Raw genomic sequence first — 27,024 nt, 5'->3', positions numbered from 1 at the left:
GACCAACAGCGAACAACTGTGGCCCGTTGATATGGCGCATTGTCATTCATAAGATGCCATCGTTGTTTGGGAATATGAAGTTCATGAATGGCTGAACTTGCTCCCTCAAGTAGCCGAACATAACCCTTTCCAGTCAATGATCGGTACAATTGGACCAGAGGACCCGCTTCATTCCATGTAAACACAACCCACACTATGATGGAGCCACACCAGCTTTCTCAGTGGCTTGTTGACAACTTGCGTCCATGGTTTCGTGGGGTCTGCACCATACTCGAACCCTACCATCAACTCATACCAACTGCAATAGGAATTCACCTGGACAGGCTACGGTTTTCCATACTCTAGGATCACGAGTTCAGGAGAGGAGCTGCAGGCGAAGTCGCGCGCTTAGCAAAGGCACTCGCATCGGTCGTCTGCTGCCATAGCCCATTAATGCCAAATTTCGCCCAACTGTCCTAACAAATACCTTCGTCGTACGTCCCACATTGATTTCTGCGGTTATTTCACGCAGTTTTGCTTGCCTGTTAGCGCTGACAACTCTACGCAAACGCCGATGGTCGTTAAGTGGATGCCGTCGGCCACTGCGTTGTCCGTGGTGCGTGGTAACGCCTGAAATTTGGTATTTTAGAAAAACTCTTGACACTGTAGATCTCGGAATATTGAATTCCCTAATGATTTCCGAAATGGAATGTCCCATGCGTCTAGCTCCAACTGCCACTTCGCATTCAAAGTCTGTTAATTCGCGTCGTGCGGCCATAATCACGACGGAAACTTTTTCCACATGAATCACCTGAGTACAAATGACAGCTCCACAAATGCATTGCCGTCTTATACCTTGTGCACACGATCATCTGTACACGTACATATCACTACTCCATGAGTTTTGCCACCTCAGTGTATGTGGTGCGTAAACTCCCAATTATCACAACAAATAGATGCGTGTTGAGGCTTTCGCAAGTATTTAGAGTGCTGCGTGTATCTTTGAAACGCGTCGACGAATATTTGGCCGACTCGTTTCTTAAGACTACAATTATTAAAGTTCCTTTACGTATGTAGTGCTGAGTGTGGCAGAATAAGGGGAATTAGTGACACCTGTAGGTAGATGGCATGTTTACCCCGTTCCTTTCTGTCATTTATAGATAACAGTAGTTACGAGTATGGCAATTGCCTTGTAGTCTCACTGGTTTAGGAAACACGCAAGACGCGAGAGATTTGACTTTGTATAGGACAAAGAAATCGCTAGACAGAGAGGTCAAATGGCTTCAGCTGCAAAAGTTGGCATGGGATCACGTGTTCTGCGGTGACTGTTGAGATCTGGTGTACTGTGCGCACAGGAGAGAAAGCAGCAGCGAGAAGGAACACGGACAACGGGGCTGGTCAGAACAAGACCGCATGGGCTAGTTGTTCTGCTGCGCTAGCGTTCAGAGCCATTACAGTGTGAGACACTTAAGAGTAATTGACAATTTTCTAATCTCTTCCGCATTTACTTTGTTTAAACAGTGCTTTGGGCTATTTTTCAGTGTTTCGCGATTTTAATTTAGTCAATGTGTCTTTGTTACTGTAACCACACGTAGCTCCAGGACCTTTATTAACCCTCCTAGATACAAATAGACTTTTAAGAGGTCCCTCTCTTACATTTGTTCAAATAATGTTGCTATAACATGTCTGACAGTTCACAAAGTTAATTTCCATAATTACGCAAACTTCTCGTTGTGAGTGATTACACGTAGTACCAGATAGTGCTTTACATGTTAAGTGAACCTACACTGTGGCCCTTCTTCGATCTAAATTGTTTCAATAGAGTTTTCTAACAGTTTTAATGATTCCAGCTTGTAATTTTTTCGTAAGCAAATAAGTTTTAATTGTGATTGAATCCCGGTGGTGCTAGGCAATATTTCATGTAGCTCTTCTTGTTAAATGTGTTATGTGGTGTTAAGCAGACCCCCACAGTGTGTCTTTTTCGATACAAACAGTTTCAAAATTGTTTTCTAGCAGTTCCGATGACTCGCGTATTTAATTTTTGAAAATTAAGAAGGTGTTCTTTGTGACTGATTCCATTTGATACTAAATAGTGCGTAGTGGTGCTCGTGATGTTAAAATGATCCCCAACAATGATTTCTTCTTATTTGATTAAATCCTGATCTAATTTTATTGCCAACATTATGCGTGTGTAATTTCTCAATTTTTACGTGTTTTCCTTGTTTATCGACTCACGTGGTACACGGTCGATTCGAGAAGACCACGTGCTCTTTGGACAGGACCGCAATGTGCTCTTTTTATTTGCCAACTTTATTTCAGTAGTGCTACAAGGTCATTCATGATCGTTCGCGCGCAAAAGTAACAATTTAACGGGCGGTCCTTCATGAGTTCAGCCATGCAGGGCGTGTAGACAAGCTACTAGACCAGGGGTTCCCAACAAAATTTTCTCGAGGACCCCCTCATTGAGCATGATTGGTACCTTGTCATATCACAGTATCAAGTACCTAAAAAAAGCCAAAAATGTGTGTGAAATCTTATGGGACATACTACTTAACCTAAATTATCCCAAGGACAAACACACACACCCTTGCCCGAGGGAGGACTCGAGCCTCCGCCGGGACCAGCCGCACAGTCCGTGACTGCAGTGCAAAAGCCAAATTAAGAGTCTTTTTATAAGTTTTCCATTTTTTTGGTACATAGAAGAAACATTGACATATTCATTATTGAAAAAATATTGAGCTTTAAACTGCTCATGCAGGAAGCAGCCAAAACAGAAAATCTTATATCATACGAAATATATATAATAATTTTTTTTATATTCTAATAGCATCTTGCGGCCCCCTCTGGCATAAGTTGCGGACCCGTGGGGGTCCGCGGACCACCTGTTGGGAAGCACTGTGCTAGACAAACTGATACTTTTAGTGTAGCTTTGTATGTCCTGCAGGTTTCCTTAATCCATGCATCACGAGAAGATCAGTCATTTCCTCATTATTATTAGACGATGCAATATGCAACAATCTTTTCAATCATCCACGTCCTTCTGTCGCACACACGGGTGATTAGTTTCAGTTGTTGTAGAAACTATAATGTTTTCTTGTCTTCAATGAAAACTAGTGTAAGGCTTAAAACATCGTATTTCTGTGTTCGCGTGGTTTCACCATAATGAATATTGAACTGATTTCACCTCCAGTCTTCCGCGAAAAGGTTATTAAATAACATTCGCCTTTTGTCAACAATATATCTTAATGACCACAACTTAATGAACAAATTAAATGTGCGTAGAGGTGGACCCAATATTCCTGTACGATATGCTCTATAACCAACGTCAATATTCCTTTCCATTTATGAATCCGAATCCTGCCCATCGCCTCTCCCATCTTGAAATACTTCTTCCATTCTATTACAAGAAATTCGTGTGTTAAATCACTGCAGGCACATTGAACGTCAAACCGCAATCAAATACAAATATGGTACTCATTAATATGTGCTTTAAAGTTTTGTTGAAGTGTCATTAGAATGGTAATGTCAGTTCTTCATGAGCCATATAGACCCCACCCAAACCTGGATTTCTCCTCTTCCTTCTTATTACTAGCTAAACTTTCGTCCTTTTACTTGCTCCTTAGCATCCAACTGTACATCTATCAGCATCACAAAGGTAATGGTGTCAATATCTTCGGAACGTTGGTACATGGGAAAGACACTTTGACATGAAACAACTGCCCAACAGTCACGCGCCGCCAAAATTATCGTACGGCGATACTTGTTCCATGTTACTAGTGTCACGGAAAAGTTAATTATCTACTTCTCCGTACCGAGTACTTTCATCTACATACTGATATTCTTTACTCTATACTTATCTGATGATTACTTTACTCACATTAGTACTTCATAGTAAGTAACAGATTGATCCTAGTAATGATCTAGCACTTTTTATTATATACACAAAATTCAGCCACCCGTAACAGCAGAAGCTCCTGAAGAAGTTCCCAACAGAATGGTCGGAATGTCGATCGTGTAGAAGAAATTGAAGAGTAATATGATGCTGCTTAACGTCCTAGAAGACTTTACCCTCTGCAAAAGTAGCTTTGAGATAATCGAATTTTAAAAATTAAGATATCGAACTGCTGTCCTAGAAACTCGTATCTTTGCAATTAAGATTTTATCTTGATTCATCTACATTTGAGTATTATTCAGCTGTTTTTCTGGTAAAATGATCTACAATTTCATACACTGTGGTGACAAAAGTCATGGGATACCTCATAATATCGTGTCGCATCTTCTTTTACCCACTGTAATGTAGCAACTCGACGTGACATGGACTCAACATCGCTGGAAGTCCCCTGCATAAATATTGAGCCGTACAGCCTCCAACTGCGAAAGTGTTACCGGAGCAGGATGTTGTGCATGACCTGATCTCTCTATTATGTCCCATAAAAGTTCAATGGGATTCATGTCGGGGGATCTCAGTGGCGAAAAGGTTCTCTCGAATTGTCCAGAATGTTCTTCAAACCAATCGCGAACAGCTGTGGCCCGCTGATATTGCGCATTTTCATCCATAAAATTCCATCGTTGTTTGGCTGCAAATGGTCTCCAAGTAGCTAAACATAAACACTTCGAGTCAATGATCTGTTCAGTTGGACTAGAGGACCCAATCCATTCTATGTAAACACACACCACACCACACCATTATGGGACCACCAGCAGCTTTTACTTAGGTCATGGCTTCCTAGGGTCTGCACCACACTCGAACCCCTTCCATCAGGTCTTACCAACTTGAATCGGGACTCATCTGACCAGGCCACGATTTTCCATTCGTCTACTCTAACCAGTATGGTCACGAGTCGAGCGGAGGCGCTGCAGGCTGTAACACCATAGCTCTAATACTCTACTGATTTATTCTGCTTTTGTTTTATTTAATGTTACATCGTTAAGCTTCTGTAAATGTTGTTTGATTGAATCGATAACACAAAACTGTATACTCCTTTCTTTGTAAAAACTTTGATGTCATGATTTAATTCTAGGCAGTGTAGTGTATCTGTCATTTAAATTCTTTGTCTCAATTGGAGGGAGACAAAACTTACTGTATACATTTGGAATTGGGGTGAATAATTTTTTGTAGAAATACTAATATGTGCAAATGTTCTATTTTATTTAAAATGTTTGTTTGCTGTTATGTAAACTGCTGACCTTCGCTTAGGATTCTTAGTTATTCTGTATGGAAAAGGTAGTGTGGTTTCCATCGCGAACGGAACTTAGTAGCGCGCGCAAGTTGTGGTTGGCCTAGGTAGAAAAGTTGGAACAAGAGTCAGTCGGGGACGAGTAACCAAACTGTGCACTGCCCATGTAAAAGTTGTATATTGTGCTGGTTCCGAGAGAGGCTTTACCTGCCGTTTACCAATGCCTCGGATGGATGGATAAGTAGCTGGAACTATTCTGGAATTGGTATCTATCATCGCCACCAAGAAGGGACAGAGTCTTGCAATTCTGCCTGCTAATCCACCTACCAATATGCAGTTGCCGCCACATTGCGCAATCACTGTGACGGAATACTATAACAATGTACAGTGAAGAATCAGCTTATTGGATGTGTTAGTGTGCTCAAATATAAGGTAACTTATAATTGAATTCATGTACCTACCTTGATTTTTTCCCTATCACAACACCTCTCTGGTTGCTGTCCATTTGAATTATGATTACCGAGTGTCCTAGTTTGTGGAAAAAATGAAAGCCTCAAAGCCAAATAGTTAATTAAATAATGTTGTTTGATCTTTGGTAAGAAGGGAGTATTCAGATTTACTGTGGATTTAGTGAAATTGTGGGAGGTACTAAATATAGTCTTGTGAAAGCCTCCCAGTGATGGAAACAATCCAATTTAAAGCTTTTTTTGGAGTTTCAAAATCACCTATTTAATCATTTACTTGAAAATAGAAGACTGTAATAATAAAGACAATTTGCTGTTTCTTTTAAGCCGGCCGGAGTGGCCGAGCGGTTAAAGGCGCTACAGTCTGGAACCGCACGACCGCTACGGTCGCAGGTTCGAATCCTGCCTCGGGCATGGATGTGTGTGATGTCCTTAGGTTAGTTAGGTTTAAGTAGTTCTAAGTTCTAGGGGACTTATGACCACAGCAGTTGAGTCCCATAGTGCTCAGAGCCATTTTTTTTTGTTTCTTTTAAAAATTAAAAGTTCTTAAAACTGAGGCTTATTAAGTTTTGCTTAGTTAAAGATCATAGTACTGCCTGTAGTAAATTTTAAAAGGTGAGTCAGTTTCTTGCAAATTTGTCAACATTGTGTATCACTGCTGAAAAAGTCGTGAAATGGAGTTGTGGAAAGTTATATACTCATGCTTGCTAAGCACTTGTTTCTTTTGGGTATTGAAAGTGCATATTAATAGTCTAATAAGACCTACAGGTTATCCTTTACCACTATCTATGAAAACAAAAATTTCTTTATTCAAAAGACAGTGAGAAGTAACCTGTTAGTGAATTCCATTTAACTTTTATTCTAAATAGAATAGTATTTACTTGAGAGATATTTAACCTGTGACCAGTTCATAATTTTCCAGTGAACTACATTTATAATTTTATGTCATCTAGGAAAATGTTTGAACAATAACACTGAATCTATATCCAATTAATGATTCTGCAGTGAATATTAATAGTAATGTAATAAAGACCATTCAGTTTGAATAAGCCCTGAAAGTAATAGTGTGTTTCGCTAACTGTTATATTTATGCAAATAGCTTATTCTGCTCTGTCAGCTCAAATCTTACCGTGAATATATGCAGGTGTCAGAGTTCATTGCACTCGCGTGTAGCAAAGTAAAGGTTGTGTTTGTCCGTTAAGGTTACTCATACTTGATTTCTTGAACAAGAATGTCTATCATTCTCTTGCCTAATTAGGCTGGCGACCGTTTTCCTTGTTTTTTGAATTGTGCAGATAGATAAAATATTGTTTGTACTGTTCAAATATTTACGTAATTCTGACTTTCATTTCCGATAAGCCACCCCCGTTGGGTACAACACGGTCAACATAACAAAATTCCCCTCAGAGGGTAACACTGCTCTGTTGCTTTATACCTTAATTGCTTTAGCTAGATAGTTTTATTTCAGGATCTGCCTCCTACTTTAAGGTTATGGTATAGCAGTAGCAGACGGAAGTGTTATAAGGCGACGTCGTGGTGTTAGCAAAGGCAGTCGCGTCGGTCGTCGGCTGCCATTACTCATTAAAGCCTGTTTCGTCGCACTGTACTAACGGATACGTTCGTTGAGCATTCCACGTTGATTTCTGCAGTTATTTCATGCAGTGCTGCTTGTCTGTTAACACTGACACTAGACAAACGTCTGGAACCACGCGACCGCTACGGTCGCAGGTTCGATTCCTGCCTCGGGCATGGATGTGTGTGATGTCCTTAGGGTAGTTAGGTTTAAGTAGTTCTAAGTTCTAGGGTACTGATGACCTCAGAAGTTAAGTCCCATAGTGCTCAGAGCCATTTGAACTAGACAAACGCCGCTTCTGTTGGTCGTTATGTGAAGGTCGTCGGTCACTGCGTTGTCCGTGGCAAGAATTAATGGAAATGGAAATGTCGTGTGGCTAGGGCCTCCCGTCGGGTAGACCGTTCGGACTGAAGTGTGGTGTTCTCAGCACACTCTTGACGTTCCGAAATGGAATGTCCCATACGTTTAGCTCCAACTACCTTTCCTCGTTCACAGTTTGTCGATTCCCGACATGTGGCCATAATCACGTCAGAAACCTTCTCACATGAATCACCTGCCTACAAATGACATCTCCGCCAAGCACTGCCCTTTAATTCCTTGTGTACGCGATACTACTGACATCTGTATATGTGCTTATTGCTACCCCATGACTTACCTCACCTCTGTGTATTTAAATAGCTAAATTTTTCAAAAACCTGCTCGTAATGAAAATAAAATCATTTAACGCTTGTATTATACAGGGTGATTCAAAAAGAATACCACAACTTTAAAAATGTGTATTTAATGAAAGAAACATAATATAATCTTCTGTTATACATCATTACAAAGAGTATTTAAAAAGGTTTTTTTTCACTCAAAAACAAGTTCAGAGATGCTCAATATGGCCCCCTCCAGACACTCGAGCAATATCAACCCGATACTCCAACTCGTTCCACACTCTCTGTAGCATATCAGGCGTAACAGTTTGGATAGCTGCTGTTATTTCTCGTTTCAAATCATCAATGGTGGCTGGGAGAGGTGGCCGAAACACCATATCCTTAACATACCCCCATAAGAAAAAATCGCAGGGGGTAAGATCAGGGCTTCTTGGAGGCCAGTGATGAAGTGCTCTGTCACGGGCTGCCTGGCGGCCGATCCATCGCCTCGGGTAGTTGACGTTCAGGTAGTTACGGACAGATAAGTGCCAATGTGGTGGCGCTCCATCCTGCTGAAATATGAATTGTTGTGCTTCTTGTTCGAGCTGAGGGAACAGCCAATTCTCTAACATCTCCAGATACTGTAGTCCAGTTACAGTAGCACCTTCGAAGAAAAAGGGACCAAAAACTTTATTGGCTGAAATGGCACAGAAAACGTTCACCTTAGGCGAGTCACGTTCATACTGAGTTGTTTCCCGCGGATTCTCAGTGCCTCATATACAGACATTGTGACGGTTGACTTTCCCGTTAGTGTGGAAAGTTGCTTCATCACTAAACACAATCTTTGAAACGAAAGATTCATCTGTTTCCATTTGAGCAAGGATAAAATCACAGAAATCGATTTCTTTAATCTTATCAGCTGCAGACAGTGCTTGAACCAATTTCAGACGATAAGGTTTCATAACTAACCTTTTTCGTAGGACTCTCCATACAGTTGATTGTGGAATTTGCAGCTCTCTGCTAGCTCTGCAAGTCGATTTTCGTGGGCTGCGAACAAATGCTTGGTGGATGCGTGCTACATTTTCATCACTCGTTCTCGGCCGTCCAGAACTTTTCCCTTTGCACAAACACCCATTCTCTGTAAACTGTTTATACCAACGTTTAATACACCACCTATCAGGAGGTTTAACACCATACTTCGTTCGAAATGCACGCTGAACAACTGTCGTCGATTCAGTTCTGCCGTACTCAATAACACAAAAAACTTTCTGTTGAGCGGTCGCCATCTTAGCATCAACTGACGCTGACGCCTAGTCAACAGCGCCTCAAGCGAACAAATGTACAACTAAATGAAACTTTATAGCTCCCTTAATTCTCCGACAGATAGTGCTTAGCTCTGCCTTTTGTCGTTGCAGAGTTTTAAATTCCTAAAGTTGTGGTATTCTTTTTGAATCACCCTGTATTATATGAGACTTGTGGAAGTTATCTCTATTATGGGTAGTTTCTAAAAACACATAGGGAGAAATGAATATGGCACTATTGGCTAGCAGACACCGTCTGCGTAGTTCGACCACCTAAGGCATGCTTTTCATCTGACGGCACTTCGGCGACTGTGCTTCGATGCCTATCAGATGGTGAGGAGGACAACATGACACCCAGTCCCCGAGCGGAGAAAATCAACGATGCTCCAGGGAACCAAGCCCGAGGACCCAGGAGCCAGAGGCAGCATCACTAACCGCTATACCACAAACTGGAAGAGATGAAAGTCTATGTAGGTACGAAACTTTTCTTCCAATACCACTCTTCAGTATATTATCCGTATCCATACGTGTGATACGAAACGGGCGTGAAACTCATATAGGAACTTCCGTTCACCACCACGTCATCTGGAATGCTACAAGGTCATCAATCCATCATCTCTCTTTCTTGTTGGCTCACTTTTGGTCTTCCATGTTTCTTTTCGTTTCACACTTCAGAAGTTGGTTTCATCACATTTTGCTTCTTATTACGCCTTCTCGTGTACACTGCACTCTTTGAATTACATAGTAAATATGTTGCTCATATTCTGATTGCGTTCTTCTCATGTCTGTAGTCTTGGATGGGTAAATGATTCCAAATTTGTTTTTGTTTCCTATAAAACAGAAGTTGCATGCTGTTCTGCGGTCTTACATGTATCTTTTATTGTTTTCGAATCTGAGTGTGAACTGCTCATTTTAAATGCGTTGTAACTACACTGAAGAGCCAAAGAAACTTGTACACCTGCCTGATATTGTGTGGCGTCCTCTCGAGCAAGTGTCGCAACACGACGTGGCATGGACTCGACCAATGTCTGAAGCATTGCTGGAGGGAACTGACACTGTGACTCACAGGGCTGTCGATAAATCCGTAAAAATACGAGGGGGATGAGATCTCTTCTTAACAGCACATCGCAAGCCATCCCAGATGTGCTCAATAATGCTGATCTCTGGGGAGTTTGGTGGCCAGCGGAAGTGTTAAACTCAGAAGAATGTTCATGGAGCCACCCTGTAGCAATTCTGGACGTGTGGGGTGTCGCATTGTCTTGCTGAAATTGTCCAAGTCCGTTGGAATGCACAATGGACAAGAATGAATGCATGTGTTCAGACAGGATGCTTACTTACGTGTCTTCTGTCAGAGTGGTATCTAGACGTATCAAGGATCCCATATCACTCCAACTGCACACGCTCCACACCAATACAGAACGTCCACCAGCTTGAACAGTCCCTTTTTGACATGCAGGGCCCATGGATTCATGAGATTGTCTCCATACCCGCTCGATACAATGTGAAACGAGACTCGTCTGACCAGGCAACATGTTTTCCAGTCATCAACAGTCCAATGTCGGTGTTGACGTTCTCAGGCGAGACGTAAAGCTTTGTATTGTGCAGTCGTCAAGGATACACGAGTGGCCTTCGGCTCCGAAAGCCAATTTCGATGATGTTTTGTTGAATGGCTCGCACGGTGACACTTGAATATGGCCCAGTATTGAAATCTGCAGCAATTTTCGGAAGGGTTGCCCTTCTGTCACGTTGAGCGATTCTCTTCAGTCATCGTTGGTCCCGTTCTTGCAGCATCTTTTTCCGGCCCCAGCGATATCGAGATTTGATGTTTTACCGGATTCCTGATATTCACGGTACATTCGTGAAATTGTCGTACGGGAAAATCCCCACTGTATCGCTGCCTCGGAGATGCTGTGTCCCATCACTCATGCGCTGACAATAAAACCACGTTCAAACTCACTTAAATCTTGATAACCTGCAGCAGTAACCGATCGAACAACTGCGCCAGACACTTGTCGTCTTATACAGGCGTTGCGCCAAAACAACGCTGTATCTGCCTGTTGTGCATATCTCTGTATTTGAATATGCATGCCTATACCAGTTTCTTTGTCGCGTCAATGTATATTGCTGGTATTCTACGTAATTTTTGTTTGCATCCGTTTTCCGTAGTTTTTTGCATTTAATGGGGAACTGCATAGTAGCAATTTCTGACAGTATTAGTATTCAGCTTTATTACATCTTGGCACAGAATGAGTGTGTAATTCTGCTTTGAATGGTATTGCTTCGTATCACTGAGTGCCGTGCGTTTCACAGTGACTTGCAGAGTATGGATGTTGTAGATGAATGTGCTTCGTAGTCTTGGTTGTAAGCTGTCAGGCAAATCCAACACCTCCCCTGAAAACCCTGACATGATAAGCAAATCCAGTAGTATGTCACATAGCTCTGAATAAATTGTGACATTAAATTAACCAAAGTAATACGAGTAACGAGTGAGCAAATGGAATACCACAGACTAACACAAGAATGCGTAAATGCATGTCATACCTTCCCACCGTGAGACAGACCCCGTTCCGAGGGGAGAAACGAGAACAGAAGCCGAGAGCAGAACCGTGTTAAGCTAGAAGGCCCTGCGATAAGGGACGGACACCCACATCGCCAGCTAACCACCAGGACCACCCCCCAGCCCATGTTAAAAGCTAGAGCCCTCCAGAAGAACAGTATAGATCTTACGATAACACTAAAAGGGCCACACCAGCTGCAAGTTTTAGCGTGAGGCTTTTTCGCATCTCTGTTACGTTGCAAATTTTAAAAACATTGCCCCACCACGAAAAGTATAACGTTTCTCATTGGATAGACAGAATTTTTGTAGGCGGAGCTTAAGGTTAACATTGAGACCCTGATTGGATGAAACACAACCAGATAGTTCTTTTTTTTAACCAACTTCGATAAATTGTAGTATGGGGAAGTTAGGAGAGAGTTGCTTCCGAGACGGCGAGCTGTATAGAGCTGCGCCGGCCGCCGCCCACTGACGAACACCGACAAGGTAATAAACGTACACGATGCCGCATTTTTGAGCGCATAAGGCTTCACTCAGAACTGCAGAAGCCTCATCTGTTACATCCCCTTTTTACGTAATACTAGTGTCGATCGTCAATTAAATCTCATGGTATTCACATTTGCTACGTAAGTTAAAATCTGAAACGCGATGATTTTTCTGTTATATAATTATTGAGAAGCCACATCAGCCACTGTAATTTACGACAAGTTAGATAAGTAATTAAAGATAATTGAGGGTCACTGTAGACCATTTTGGTAGTTTTATCTTTTGTGAAACTTAATTTAAACCTAGATTATAGATGTGATATTGCATAGGTCATCCTTCGATCCATTGTAGAACTTGGAAACCCACTCAGGGAATATTCGTTCACATTTTTGGTGAACGCAGTTGGTTTTTATCATCCTGTATTAAAATATTTCCTTCTATCAATAGTGCAATTTATAAATAATGTTTTGTGAGTAGAATAAAATTTCCAATGGTAAACTTAACTGCTTTTTCGACGTTATTTTGCCAGCTAACTAAAAATAGGAAAGCCTTGAACCCCTGCCACTAAATTTAGTTAGTATTAAAATTCTTTTACAGGGAGTGCAGTGGAGCGGAGGCTGAAATCATTAAGTATTTGGTTATATCATCGCTAGTCTCGCTGAACTCTTCTGAACTCTACATGTCATGTGTGGCCTGGCGTCTCCTTACCAGCAACAGGTCCCAGGTTCAAACTAGTCAATTCCCTAAAAAACACGCTCAGAGCGTCGTTGGCGAAAGTGGTAGGGAGACACGACTTAGAACAAACATACACCATGCAGAATGTTAGAGAATGGCGACCCTGCCAGGATGGTAAAATACCATGATTGAAGGTCGACCACATGCCTAACTAGGTCAGAAAAATATCTTGTTGAAAACTTTTTGTAACAAATTTTTTTTTCCTAAAGTTATAAATAGTCGATAACAGTAGCTGCAGCGATAGATAGTAAGAAAGTAATCAACAGAACGTGAGACATTTTAGCAGACACAATAGCATAATTAAGTTATGAATTTTAATATTGTTAGAATTAAGTTTTCTCTCCAATGCAAGCGCACAGGTGGCGGATACATCGTTGACAAGTTGGTTCTGACCCAACAAGTAAGTGAATGGATTGTCAAGTCGTGTGTGCAAAAAGTTTATGAAACGCGAGAGATGGTATCAGCGCATGTTGACGCGAAGTAGGGCGCGTGAATTGCTTTTAAAACAGAAAATAAGAGATTCGGAAAGATTAGCAATAGCAGATTGAGACCTTGACCGAATTGAGGTAGAGACCCAACATGAAGATCGACAGAGAATAGAGGACAGTACAACAGACGATGCAGTATCGCGAGAAATAGGACAGATAACGCACCATAACGAGGATAATGTACGCCAAGGCACAGAAAACCTAGATCAGCATACGACAGAGGAGCAGGAAAGTAGAGAGACAGCCGATGAGGATTCAAACTTGCGTCTTGAATACGTAGAACCCATAGTACAAGTAATCAGAGCTCCCTCACCACAGAGTACAAGGAATTCGAGCAGAAACGTGTCACCGCACATTTCAATGCAATCGGTTGCAAACCAGCACTTGGGCGAAAACACAGAGCGTAGAACGTCGGAAGAAAACGCAATAGGACCCACCAATCTGGCAGAATTATTACACTTAATGACGGAAACCATGACAAGACAAAATAAAGAAATTGCGAACCAAATTAAAATTCAGAATGCAGAAACGAAGAACCAAATTGCAGAAATCACAAGACAAATGCGTGAGATTAAAGAACAAAACAAAAAAATTCAGTTACACCTAAGTCATATTGAAGACGAGGCAAAAAGAATCTCGAGAAGTGATAGGAAACTTAGTAACAGGTCACAATCAATTGAGAACAGACATTGACAAGGTACAAGCGGACGTACAAACATTGCGTAATGACACTCAGGACGAGATCAAAACATTACGTAACAACACCCAGGGAGAAGTCAAGAAACTAGCGAAACAGATATACGTAATTACTAGACAAGCAGCAGATACAGCGCGTGAAATTGTTGAAAACAGTGTGTTACACAAACGTATCACAAAAGCAGCGCTGAAAAGATATGATAACCGCATAGTCAAAATAGAAGCGCAAACGAAGCGACAATTTCAGAAATTGCGAACAGAGTTGTTGCAAACCATTGAAGAGCGTAGTGAACAGGATCGAACAAGCACTGAGTCTGCAACCACATCCGTATCTGTAACAGCACCGGAAAAACAAGCAATTAACGAAGATATCACGCATTTTCGATTCCAATCACCGGCGGAAAGTAACATACGTGAAATCAGACAGCCTGCACAGCAACAAACACGTTTCGAAATTCTTGATGAACAAACGGCACCACAAACACATGCGGAACCACAAATGTATGTTTCAAGACAGTTTGGATCGTGCAATGAAGCGGCAAGGTTAGCCAGACAAGATACCCAACCAATACATGACAATGGAAAGCCAGGTCGCGAAGAGTACAGTGCAATGCATTCAGCTAAACGTTCACAACCGCTGGAAGAAAATTATTGCGTACCACTCCAACTATACTACGCGAGGGTAGGCGAAAGTTACAGTGGACAATATCCAATGGATCTACCACAACCGGAAAGAACGACGGGAGAAATGATCAGAAACGAAAGTGGCAAAGAATCGCGAATTTCATATGGAATTATGACGAAATACGACAACGATCATTTCCTCACAGTTAGAAAATTTCAACACTTTCGAGAAGGAAACTCATTACATCCACGAACATTTATTGATCCATTCCGAGTAGGATTACCAGAACACTGGACGCTAGCACACAAATTAGACTTTATATGCGCACACATGTCAGGAACAGTCGCAGAAACCATGCAGAATGTTGCAGCGACATGCCGATCGTACGAAGATTTCAGAGAGAAGTTTCTCTCACGATATTTGTCCAGCGAAGCATAGAACAGAGTGAAGTACGAATTATTACAGAACCCATATTTTGAAAATTCAGGAGCGAAGAGTCCCGTGAAATTTTTCGAATTAATGGCAAAGAAAATCAATGCTTAGATGTACCATACAGCGACGGAGAGTTGATTAAATTACGCGCGATGAAGTTACCATTGAAATACCAGCAATCATTAGTAGGTCGCGGAGGCAATGACGTCGAAGCATTTAAAGGTATTCTAAGGGAACTAGAGTTCATATTTTTGGAAGATGACGCAAGAAAAAGACGAAGCGCACGTGAAAACGAAAGCAAAAACCAGTGGAATCCACAAGACACAGTACGAAGAAACAATAATTACAAACCACGTGATAACTTCGCACCAAGAAACGACAATAGATTTCAACAAAGAACCGGCTATGGATTTAGAAGAGAATATGGCAATAACTATGATTTAACCAAGGATCGGCAACAACTATTACAGAGGGAATAACGACAACCGGAACGGGTATTGGAGCGCCAATAGACCGACAAATTATCAACAAAGAAACCAATATAAACAAGCGGAGCAAGAAAAGAGAATACAGATATAAGAGGTGGAGGTAAACGTTCGAATTGACAGCTAAGCGCCCATGCCAAAGAGAATGACGCACCGACCCAGGACAATTGCAGCACCTTGAACAGAGAAGGAAATACCTTATCACGAGAAGAGAAGAAGGAAGAAACAAATCCGCAGGGACCAGATGAAAACGAAGACAGGAAAATAACGATGTCATGTTGGGACGAAATTAATTGGGAGAATACTGACGAGGAAGATGAATTACCAGAGGCATGCACAACTAATGTAGGAGGAAAGGACGAAGTAATGAGTATTGCGGAGCTATTTGAGATGGAAAGCAGGGAAAGCGAATTCAATGAGAATAATGTGCAGTCGACAGAAGTTGAAAATAAGTTACGAGTGGGCACACAAGCCAACGTATATAATGAAGGAAGTTATGAAGCGATAATTAGAGCATTTAGATGCGATTATGTGGAAGTAGCGACGAAGAAGGAGAAGATAGACGAGGATGAGGAAAAAGTAGAGGATCTTGAAGAAAGCGTAAATGAAGGAAGAAATAGAGAAGAGGAAATAAAAGAGAGAGAAGTAGCAGTCGAAGCTTATCCTACAGAAAATTCGAATTCATAAGGGAAACTCCTGAAAAGACTCATGTATGATTCAGTGGAGGATTCGTTGATGCAAGAAGAAGAAGAACAGAACGAACCCTTTCAAATTCAACCAATTGTGAAGACCATGGTAAAGCATATCCCAGTCAATATTGTAATTGATAGCGGAAGTGAACTGACTGCGATCTCAGAAAATTTATTCATGCAGTGTAATGCCAATGAGGAATTGCCAGTTCTGAAAACACGTAAGATTAAAGTAAGAGATCCTATTAGAAACAATGCTGCGGAAGTTACGAGACAAACAAGATTAACTCTTTCGTGTCAAGGTCAAAAGATCGAAGCCAACTTCATGATTATACCTAAACTAACTGTAGATTTGATTATAGCTGCAGATTTTTTAAATGAGGGACGAGCGATAATAGATATGGGGAAAGGTAGCGTAACATTTTCGAATGTCACACTTCTCTTTGAGCAAAAGCTAAAATTAGAAGAAATACCAGTTATAAACAAACAATTAAGAATGACGCGAGATAAAGAGGATGAAGAATTAGAATGGTATGCACAAAAGGGGGAATCGCCTCAACTCATGTTAGAAGTCCATAAAGAAATCGACGAAAAATAGCAAGAAGTTCAAGGTATTTTGGAACACAGTAAAAGAGAATTAGAGGGTATTTTACGAGATGAAGCAGAGGTATTTCTACCTAAGACTGGCAGTATTAAACACTTTCAGTACAAGTTCGAAGTAAAACAGCACAAACCATTTAAAGTGCCACCCTATACAATCCCATTAAGCTACAGGTTAAAGTATTCCAGGAGATATCTAAAATGTTAGATGATGATATTATTGAACCAGCTACCTCCACATATAACAGCCCGCTCCATATTGTACAAAAACGAGATGGGAGCATCAGGTTAGTGCTTGATTCCAGACAGATCAACACAATCATAATCACTGAGACACATCGCCCAGAAAAATTAGAGGAATTGATACAAAACTTCCACGGTGCTAAGATATTTTCATCAATTGATTTATGGAGTAGTTTCTGGCAAATAGAATTGGCCCCAGAATGTAGAAAATTTACAGCATTTATCGTATTCGGTAGACGTTTCCAGTTTAAACGATTGCCATTTGGTTTAAACATATCATCAGCAGCGTTTATTAGGGGATTTAATACTATAATCAGTCCTGAAATTTTACAAAAAATTACTTGTTATGTTGACGATGTGATTATAGCAGAACCCTCTTGGGAACATCACAACGACACATTAAATCAGCTTTTACAGATCATGAAAGAGCATGGGGTCACAGTAAATATAACAAAATCCAAATTTGGAAGGCGAGAGGTCAAATTTCTAGGACACATAATTTCAGAGAAAGGGGTAATGCCCGACCCAGAAAAACTAACGGCAATCAAAGAATTCTGTACTCCATATAAAAAGAAAACTCTCAGAGGATTTCTAGGTCTCACCGGATTCTATAAAAAATTTATTTGGATCGACCCTCTCGCAACACCACGCCTATGTGCATTGACTGAAAGCAACACGCCATGGGTATGGGATCAACAAGCCAATGAAGAATTTTTATAAGTGAAAAACGCACTAACATCAGCACCGATTTTAGCATATCCTGATCTAACACAAAATTTTTGTATGGCCACTGATAGCGCGAAAACAGGTTTAGGAGTTCTTTTATTCCAAGAATACGAACAGGCAGGGCTAAGATCATATAGAACAATTGCATTTGCCAGCCGGGTACTCACAAAAAGCGAGAAAAACTATTCAGTCACGGAGCTGGAAGCATTGGCCATTGTATGGGGCTTCCAACGTTTTCGATACTTCCTATTCGGAAGAAAAACAAAAGTACACACTGACCACAAAGCATTAGAATTTCTGTTATCCGCCAAACTATCTCATGGGAGGTTAGCCAGATGGATGTTAATACTACAAGAATTTGACTTCACTATTACACACATACCAGGACCAGCGAATGTATTAGCAGATGCTTTATCACGATGTCTACAGGGTGCATCCGATAACATAGGTTTGAAAGCAGCAGAAGACCAGTTTACAATGTACTATATGAAAGAAGTACCTTTCGAAAACTACATTACGACAGCATTGAAAAACATAGGCAAAGATCAGGACAAGGATCCAGAAATACTAGGAATCAAACACAAGTGGAGAAGTAAGGATTTTCCAGACATTCGACAGCACTATCTCGTAAAAAACAATGTTTTATTTTTTTAGACGAAATGTTGCAACCAATGAATGGTTAATTTATATCCCAGATGAACTAATTAATAAGTACATATGGTATACACATTTAAGTAATGGCCACTTTGGACCAAAGAAATGCTTTTTAAAAATAAAAAAACAAGCCATATTGCTAATATGGAAAGATGAATTAGAGCAGTATTAGTCAAATGCAAAAAATGTATGAGGGCTAAACACGTCACTTTCCAAACCAAACCACCTATGTTTCCAATAATCCCTAAAAAATTAAAACAAATAGCTGCAACAGATTTCATGGGGCCCCTCCCGTGCACAAAAATGGATATATTTTCATATTTGTCATTTTGGAACTTACTTCTAAATATGTTACCTTGACACCATTAAAACGGGCAACAGGTCTTGCTATAAGTAAAGCATTTAGACAAGATTTTCTCAGACAAGTTAGTTGAGTGGAACGAATAATTTCGGATAATGGCCCACAATACAAATCAGTGCAATGACAGAACACGTTAAAACAACACAAAATAAAACCCATCTACATATCTAAGTACAAACCTAGCGTAAATCCAGCAGAACGATCTATGAAGGACATAGGCACTTTATGCCGATTATATGGATGCAAAAGACACAACTCTTGGGATATATACCTGCTATTAAACAGCACGCTGATGCACGAAACTGAAGAAAACTTCCACAAAGTAAAAATGTCACGCCCAAACAATTTATCAAACTGTTACTAAGAGGTGAACTTCAAAGCGACTAGTTATCAATAAATATTTCCATATCCTGCCCAGAGAAGATCCAAGAAGCAAGTAAGAAGCAGAGAAAAAGCCGGAAGAACAGAAGTTGAAGATTCACAAGATTGAGACCAAGAAAGAAGATGGGTGAAGAATAGATGACATACCTTCCCAAATCCCTATCCTATTGTAAACTAGTCATCTGCGAAGTATTACAACGAAAAACGACCGCTTTCAGCGACACATAACGACGACGTTCACGCATACAAGGCCAGTAAACCACGAGATTCTGCACTCACAGCTCCATTCCATTATGGGACCTCCACAACAGCAAAACACACTTGCAAAGCCAACAAGGAACGACGAACGAAGCTGTACATCAAATACTTGCCCACATCCATCTCGCTCAAGTCCATCACCTTCGTGCAAAAACATTCGCCAACCACATGCTTAAACATTCATAGGATTGTGTGAATGTGTGAAATCAAATTATGTGATGTAGGAACTAAAAAACAAACTTCACCCTCTAATAAAGAAAGAAAATAATTTAAAATTAATAATAATAATAATAGCATAAAATATTCTTCTCTTGTCAATATAAACATATTTTTGAGAATAATGTGGGAGAATATAAAAATATAAATTAGTAATACAAACTAGCATAGAACCAGAATAACGTGGCTGAACAGTAGGCAACAAAATTTAGATAAAGGAATAATTTTTGACTGACTTAGATAACGATTAAATCATTGCCTAACTTCAGTGAAAAATTAAGTTCGAAGGGTGATGATATGTAAGGTGTCAGGCAAATCCAACACCTTCCATGAAAACCCTGACATGATAAGCAAATCCAGTAGTATGTCACATAGCTCTGAATAAATTGTGACATTAAATTAACCAAAGTAATACGAGTAACGAGTGAGCAAATGGAATACCACAGACTAACACAAGAATGCCTAAATGCATGTCATACCTTCCCCCCATGAGACAGACGCAGTTCCGAGGGGAGAAACGAGAACAGAAGCCGAGAGCAAAACCGTGTTAAGCTAGAAGGCCCTGCGATAAGGGACGGACACCCACATCGCCAGCTAACCACCAGGACCACCCCCCAGCCCATGTTAAAAGCTAGAGCCCTCCAGAAGAACAGTATAGACCTTACGATAACACTAAAAGGGCCACACCAGCTGCAAGTTTTAGCGTGAGGCTTTTTCGCATCTCTGTTACGTTGCAAATTTTAAAAACATTGCCCCACCACGAAAAGTATAACGTTTCTCATTGGATGGACAGAATTTTTGTAGGCGGAGCTTAAGGTTAACATTGAGACCCTGATTGGATGAAACACAACCAGATAGTTCTTTTTTTTAACCAACTTCGGTAAATTGTAGTATGGAGAAGTTAGGAGAGAGTTGCTTCCGAGACGGCGAGCTGTATAGAGCTGCGCCGGCCGCCGCCCACTGACGAACACCGACAAGGTAATAAACGTACACGATGCCGCATTTTTGAGCGCATAAGGCTTCACTCAGAACTGCAGAAGCCTCATCTGTTACATCCCCTTTTTACGTAATACTAGTGTCGATCGTCAATTAAATCTCATGGTATTCACATTTGCTACGTAAGTTAAAATCTGAAATGCGATGATTTTTCTGTTATATAATTATTGAGAAGCCACATCAGCCACTGTAATTTACGACAAGTTAGATAAGTAATTAAAGATAATTGAGGGTCACTGTAGACCATTTTGGTAGTTTTATCTTTTGTGAAACTTAATTTAAACCTAGATTATAGATGTGATATTGCATAGGTCATCCTTCGATCCATTGTAGAACTTGGAAAACCACTCAGGGAATATTCGTTCACAATTTTGGTGAATGCAGTTGGTTTTTATCATCCTGTATTAAAATATTTCCTTTTATCAATAGTGCAATTTATAAACAATGTTTTGTGAGTAGAATAAAATTTCCAATGGTAAACTTAACTGCTTTTTCGACGTTATTTTGCCAGCTAACTAAAAATAGGAAAGCCTTGAACCCCTTCCACTAAATTTAGTTAGTATTAAGATTCTTTTACAGGGAGTGCAGTGGAGCGGAGGCTGAAATCATTAAGTATTTGGTTATATCATCGCTAGTCTCGCTGAACTCTTCTGAACTCTACATGTCATGTGTGGTCTGGCGTCTCCTTACCAGCAACAGGTCCCAGGTTCAAACTAGTCAATTCCCTAAAAAAGACGTTCAGAGCGTCGTTGCGCGAATGTGGTAGGGAGACACGACTGAGAACAAACAGACACCTAGCAGAATGTTAGATGGTGGCTAGAGCATTCTTCCATGCAAATGTTAAGAATGCCACAGTAGTTACAAAACTGTCTTCACACCTTATTAAAAGGTGCTACAAACAGTACACTTCAGCAGAAGTCAACGAAAATTTCGGTGGCCTCCATTAAATGCGAGAGTAAGAAAAGCGGATAGTAACAAAAATAACGCAGATACGAACAATACGCTTACAGAGCACTTAAAAGTCGAGCAGTATGCACGCGGATTTGTAAGCAATAAAAAATAGACGTGAGTCCACAGAATACAATGTGAGAAACTAGTTTCTAGCCGGCCGCTGTGGCCGAAAATTTCTAGGCGCTTCAGTCCTGAACCGCGCTGCTGCTACGGTCACAGGTTCGAATCCTGCCTCGGGCATGGATGTGTGTGATGTCCTTAGGTTAGTTATGTTTAAGTAGTTCGAAGTCTAGGCGACTGATGACCTCAGATGTTAAGTCCCATAGTGCTCAGAGCCATTTGAACTAGTTTCTATGTCACATAAAACAAAAATAAATATGGAATCAATTACCCCAACAGTGTTATGGATGATAGCAAACATTGAACAGAATAAGAGTAACATATTTACTTTCAAATTCAAAGAGTGCAATACGCACGAGATGGTCGCAACCAGGAACATATTTTCTCCTTGATAACAGCCAAGTGAATCGAAGTTGCAGTATCGGGTTTTACAAATGATTAGACATAACCACCAGACTACCAGACCCACTCATAAAGCATAAATGAAAAATTCTATCGCCTAGTACCAAAATTTCGCAAGCAATTTCCGGATATCCGCGCTAAATTTCAAAGTTCACAGCCAAGACACTTGGAGCCCTGTTGTCGTTCTATTTCCGAGTCGAAACACTCCTAAGCGTCAGACCTGAAGATATAAACACTGCAATCGCTCAAATGAATGATGATCTGTCTTCAGTAGTGACATGGGCGAAAAACCTGGGGCTTAAACTAAATGCAGAAAAGACACAAGTAATCTTAATAGCTCATCAGAAATTAATAAGTTCAGTTTTCCGCGAAGGGCTGCCTCCTATTTTGCTCGACGGTATTCCAATACCATATTAGAAAACAGTTAAGAACTTGGGTGTAACTTTGGATGAGCATCTCAACTGGGCTGAGAATACAGTCGCAGTGTGCCGGAAGACGTCCGCTTGTCTCTATGTTCTCAAAAAAATTTCGGAACGTATTTCCACGGGACTCGAAACGCCAGCTCGTGCAAGCACTCATTCTACCAAACCTCCACTATTGTGATATAATTCAACAAGGCATGAGTAGTGAAAACAACCGACGGCTAGAACTAACTATGAATGCCTGTGTGCGTTACACCTGCAACATTCGCCGATATGATCATGTTAGTGCTTCATACTCCCAGCTAGGGTGGCTGCGGCCGGACAAATTGCGTGACTACGACACTCTATGTCCATTTCACCGACTCCTCGTCGCGCAAGCACCCCAGCATCTTGCTTCAGAGATTAAACACATTTCATGCCATCATAATCGAAACACGAGGTCACTCTTACTTGGTATCGTAACTGTGCCCACTCACAAAACAAAAACTTTTGCATACTCCTTCTCAGTTGCCGCTGTCCGCCTCTGGAACAAATCCCCTGCTGTTTTTAGGGAGAAGCTGAAGCATTTCCTACTATCATCCTCATAACGTTTTGCACAAAATTAATGTACAAGACCAATCCTCTCCTCTGTCAAATAGCAAAGCTAGTGTCTCCTATCTTGCTCCTTTCTCTTCTTCCTCTTCATCTACCTCTATTAACCACGCATATATTTCCTTAATTATATTACATCATGTCTCTATTCTTCTCCTCCCTTCACCATCAGTCTCCCTCATACTCCCTGCTGCAAGCACTCCTATCTATAATCTGTCTCTTACACAATGTCTAATTATAACAGTACTTATCATCTACGAACATAAACTCTATACGTATGTATTTTTCCAAGTGTGCCTTTGTTATTGTTTATTTCACTTTTTGTACTAGATGTAGTTAACATGCCTACTAAAATATATGAATGTGAAATAAGTAGAATGCCTGGTTAGATGTAAGAGAGGGCCTGATGGCCCTACTCTTGCCAGGTTAAATAAATAAATAAATAACACAGGCCTTGCACTTCTGATTGGTGTTCTGTGTGACACCCGCTTTCGTGAAAGCTGGTGAAGAATGTTCAGTCTAATGAACTTGAAGGTGAGCTTTAACAGTGAATGGGCAACATTTCATTCTTAGTTAACAATGCAGCGCTCCAGTCCAAGCAGGGGCGCGGGCTACGACAATATTGCGCAACATGTAGCGGCGCGCCGGAAGGAGGAAGGGACGGCCGTACAGCCGCAGCCGCAGCCGCAGCAGGGCGCTCAGGGCAGGGCAGCGAGAGTTGGCCGAGGGCAACGCTCGGCGGAGGCGCATTGTGTCAAGGCCGGCGCGGCCACGCTGCGCGCATGCGCCGCTCGATGCGGCCCGACCTCGACCAACACTGGCCGACTTCTGCAGGCGCCGCCCGGCGGCCATTCATTCAGCCGCGCTCGCAGCCCAGCACGGAGCGCCAAACCGGTTACCCAGCCGCCTCCTGTCCCTCAACGTGCCCACGCTCCAGCAACACTGCGAAACACGTGTCTCTCGCTGACCTGACAAGGGGTCGTGCGAATAAAACGGAGAATATGAAGTACTTTATACCCGAAATTTCGGGAAAAATTCGCACGAATAAAGCGAGTCGGAGAATACACTTCACCAGAGAATGTTGTCAGCGTGAGTAAAAGTGTGGGGGAAGCTGCTCAAAACAAAGAACATGAGAGCAAAACTGTATCGTTACAGATCCCACTGATGATGCCTTAGAACAGGAGAAGGCGAATCGCGTATGGGATAAATAAAGTAACTAGCAGCAGGAAAAGGCAGTTTTATTTACAAAACAAGTATTCTATTTCGTTTGAATGAAACTAAAATTTGGGAAATCTGTGGTAAGATTTTATGAGACCAAACTGATGAGGTCATCGGTCCCTAAGTTTACACACTATTTAATCTAACTTAAACTAACTTAAGCTAAGGACGATACACACACCGATGCCCGAGGGAGGACTCGAAGCTCCGACAGGGGGGAGCCGCGAGGACCGTGACACGACGCGGTGAATAAAACTACAGGAGCTTCTCACAAACGGTCAACATTCTTCGCTTTTGCAGTGACTTCTGTAGCATACGTTGAGCTGAGTGAGTTCTGTTGAGGTTACGTTTTCCCGAGTTTTTTTTTTTAGTAAAAATGGCAGAAGTTATGTTGTTTGTAAGGCCAAAAAAATTTACATGGCGCGAAGTAATACTGAAGGGAGAATGTGTAGCCGGCCGGAGTGGCCGAGCGGTTCTAGGAGCTTCAATCCGGAACTGCGCGACTGCTACGGTCGCAGGTTCGAATCCTGCCTCGGGCATGGCTGTGTGTGATGTCCTTAGGTTAGTTAGGTTTAAGTAGTTCCAAGTTCTAGGGGACTGATGACCTCCGATGTTGAGTCCCATAGTGCTCAGAGCCATTTGAGAAAGTGTAGAAGTTTATACGGGCTTAACAATAAGAACATTTCACTTAAAACTCCCGGGCTTGTAGGCCGTGGTCGAGGCATAAACCTTTCCCTAACGTTTCATCTGCGACTGCGGGAGGCAACTTCAAGGTATAGCAGCGTACTGCAACCAGAACTCGTGGGAGTGCCGAATATACGAGGTGCGGCTAGAAAAAAACCGGACTGATGCTGGAAAAAACATTTATTTACAGTTATTTACAATTTCATGTTATCTCCTTCAATGTACTCTCCTCCTCGGTCTCTACACCGCTCCATACGAATTTTTCACTGTTCATAGCAATGCTGCAGATCATTTTCGGTAAGTCCATACATTGCTTCCGTCGCTTTTTCTTTTACTGCTTCAACAGTCTCAAATCTAGTTCCTTTCAAAGCTGACTTGACTTTAGGGAAAAGAAAAAAGTCACAGGGGGCCAAATCAGGTGAGTAGGGTGGATGATCTAAGATGGGAATGTTGTGTTTTGCCATAAACGTCTTCACTGACAACGCACTGTGAGCTGGGGCATTGTCTAGGTGAAGGATCCATGACTTTTTTCTCCACAAATCGTTCCGTTTTCTCCGTACTCGCTCACGTAGGGTAGCCAGGATGCTAATGTAGTAATGCTGATTCACTGTTTGTCCCTCTGATACCCAATCAATGTGCACAATCCCTTTGATGTCAAAAAAACAATCATCATTGCCTTGAATTTCGATTTTGACATTCGTGCTTTTTTTGTCGTGGAGAACCAGGAGTTTTCCAATGCATCGATTGGCGTTTAGTTTCGGGATCGTAAGTAAAAAACCACGATTCATCGCAAGTAATAACATTTTGTAAGAAGGTGGGATCACTTTCAATGTTTTCCAGGATGTCAGAACAAATCATTCTTCGGCGTTCCTTCTGTTCAATTGTGAGACACTTTGGAACCATTTTTGAACACACTTTGTTCATGTTGAAACTTTCATGAAGAATCTGCCTAACACTTTCCTTGTCAACTCCTGTTAACTCAGACACTGCTCTGATTGTTAAACGGCGATCTTGTCGAACAAGTTTACCGATTTTTTCAATGTTTGCATCAGTTCTTGCTGACAATGGTCTGCCAGTGCGAGTGTCATCACTGGTGTCTTCGCGCCCATCTTTAAATCGTTTAAACCACTCAAACACCTGTGTTCGCGATAAACAATCATCGCCGTACACTTGTTGTAACATTACAAACGTTTCACTTGCAGATTTTCCTAGTTTGAAACAAAATTTGATGTTAACACGCTGTTCTTTCTGTACACTCAACATTTTCCGACGCACAGACAAAACGTCAACTACTTAAAACAGACGCCACGGGCAGACTGAGTGCAGGAGGCAGATGAAACTCGAGCAGTAGGCGGAGCGAGAGTCACGTGACAGGCCACGCGACTTTCAGCCTTATTGCATTCGTTTTATTGTTTCACCAGCACTAGTCCGGTTTTTTTTCTAGCCACACCTCGTATAGCCATTGTAGGGGGCCAGTTTTATGCCTCGTCCACAGCCTGAGCATTGGTCGTGAAAACCTACATAATTTGCCTAGCGAACTTCCTTCCCGGAAATGATGAAAGAGGAGTGGGGGACCTATGAAACGTTTGAAAACTAAAACATTTTTATTGCTTTTTAGAAGACTCGAGTTTTCGGACTGATGTACGAGAAGACTTACATATACACACCAGACAACTGTGTCTCTTGACATTTTCAGATATTCATCATCGTGTTTTCTCACAGCACAAATCTTATACTCTGCTATGTTAGTAATAAGTAAGTGGATCAGAAAAATTAATAACTGGTTTACTAAAAAACCTATGGTTTTTGTTTCGCGTGACGAACTGCACGGGCGACAGCTTAGGTAGTTAACGCGCGAGCGGACCATTATCCCTCGCATTAA

Source organism: Schistocerca americana, chromosome 5, assembly GCF_021461395.2.
Source record: "Schistocerca americana isolate TAMUIC-IGC-003095 chromosome 5, iqSchAmer2.1, whole genome shotgun sequence".
In the NCBI taxonomy this organism is placed as follows: domain Eukaryota; kingdom Metazoa; phylum Arthropoda; class Insecta; order Orthoptera; family Acrididae; genus Schistocerca; species Schistocerca americana.
Note: the sequence above shows the minus strand (reverse complement) of the source record.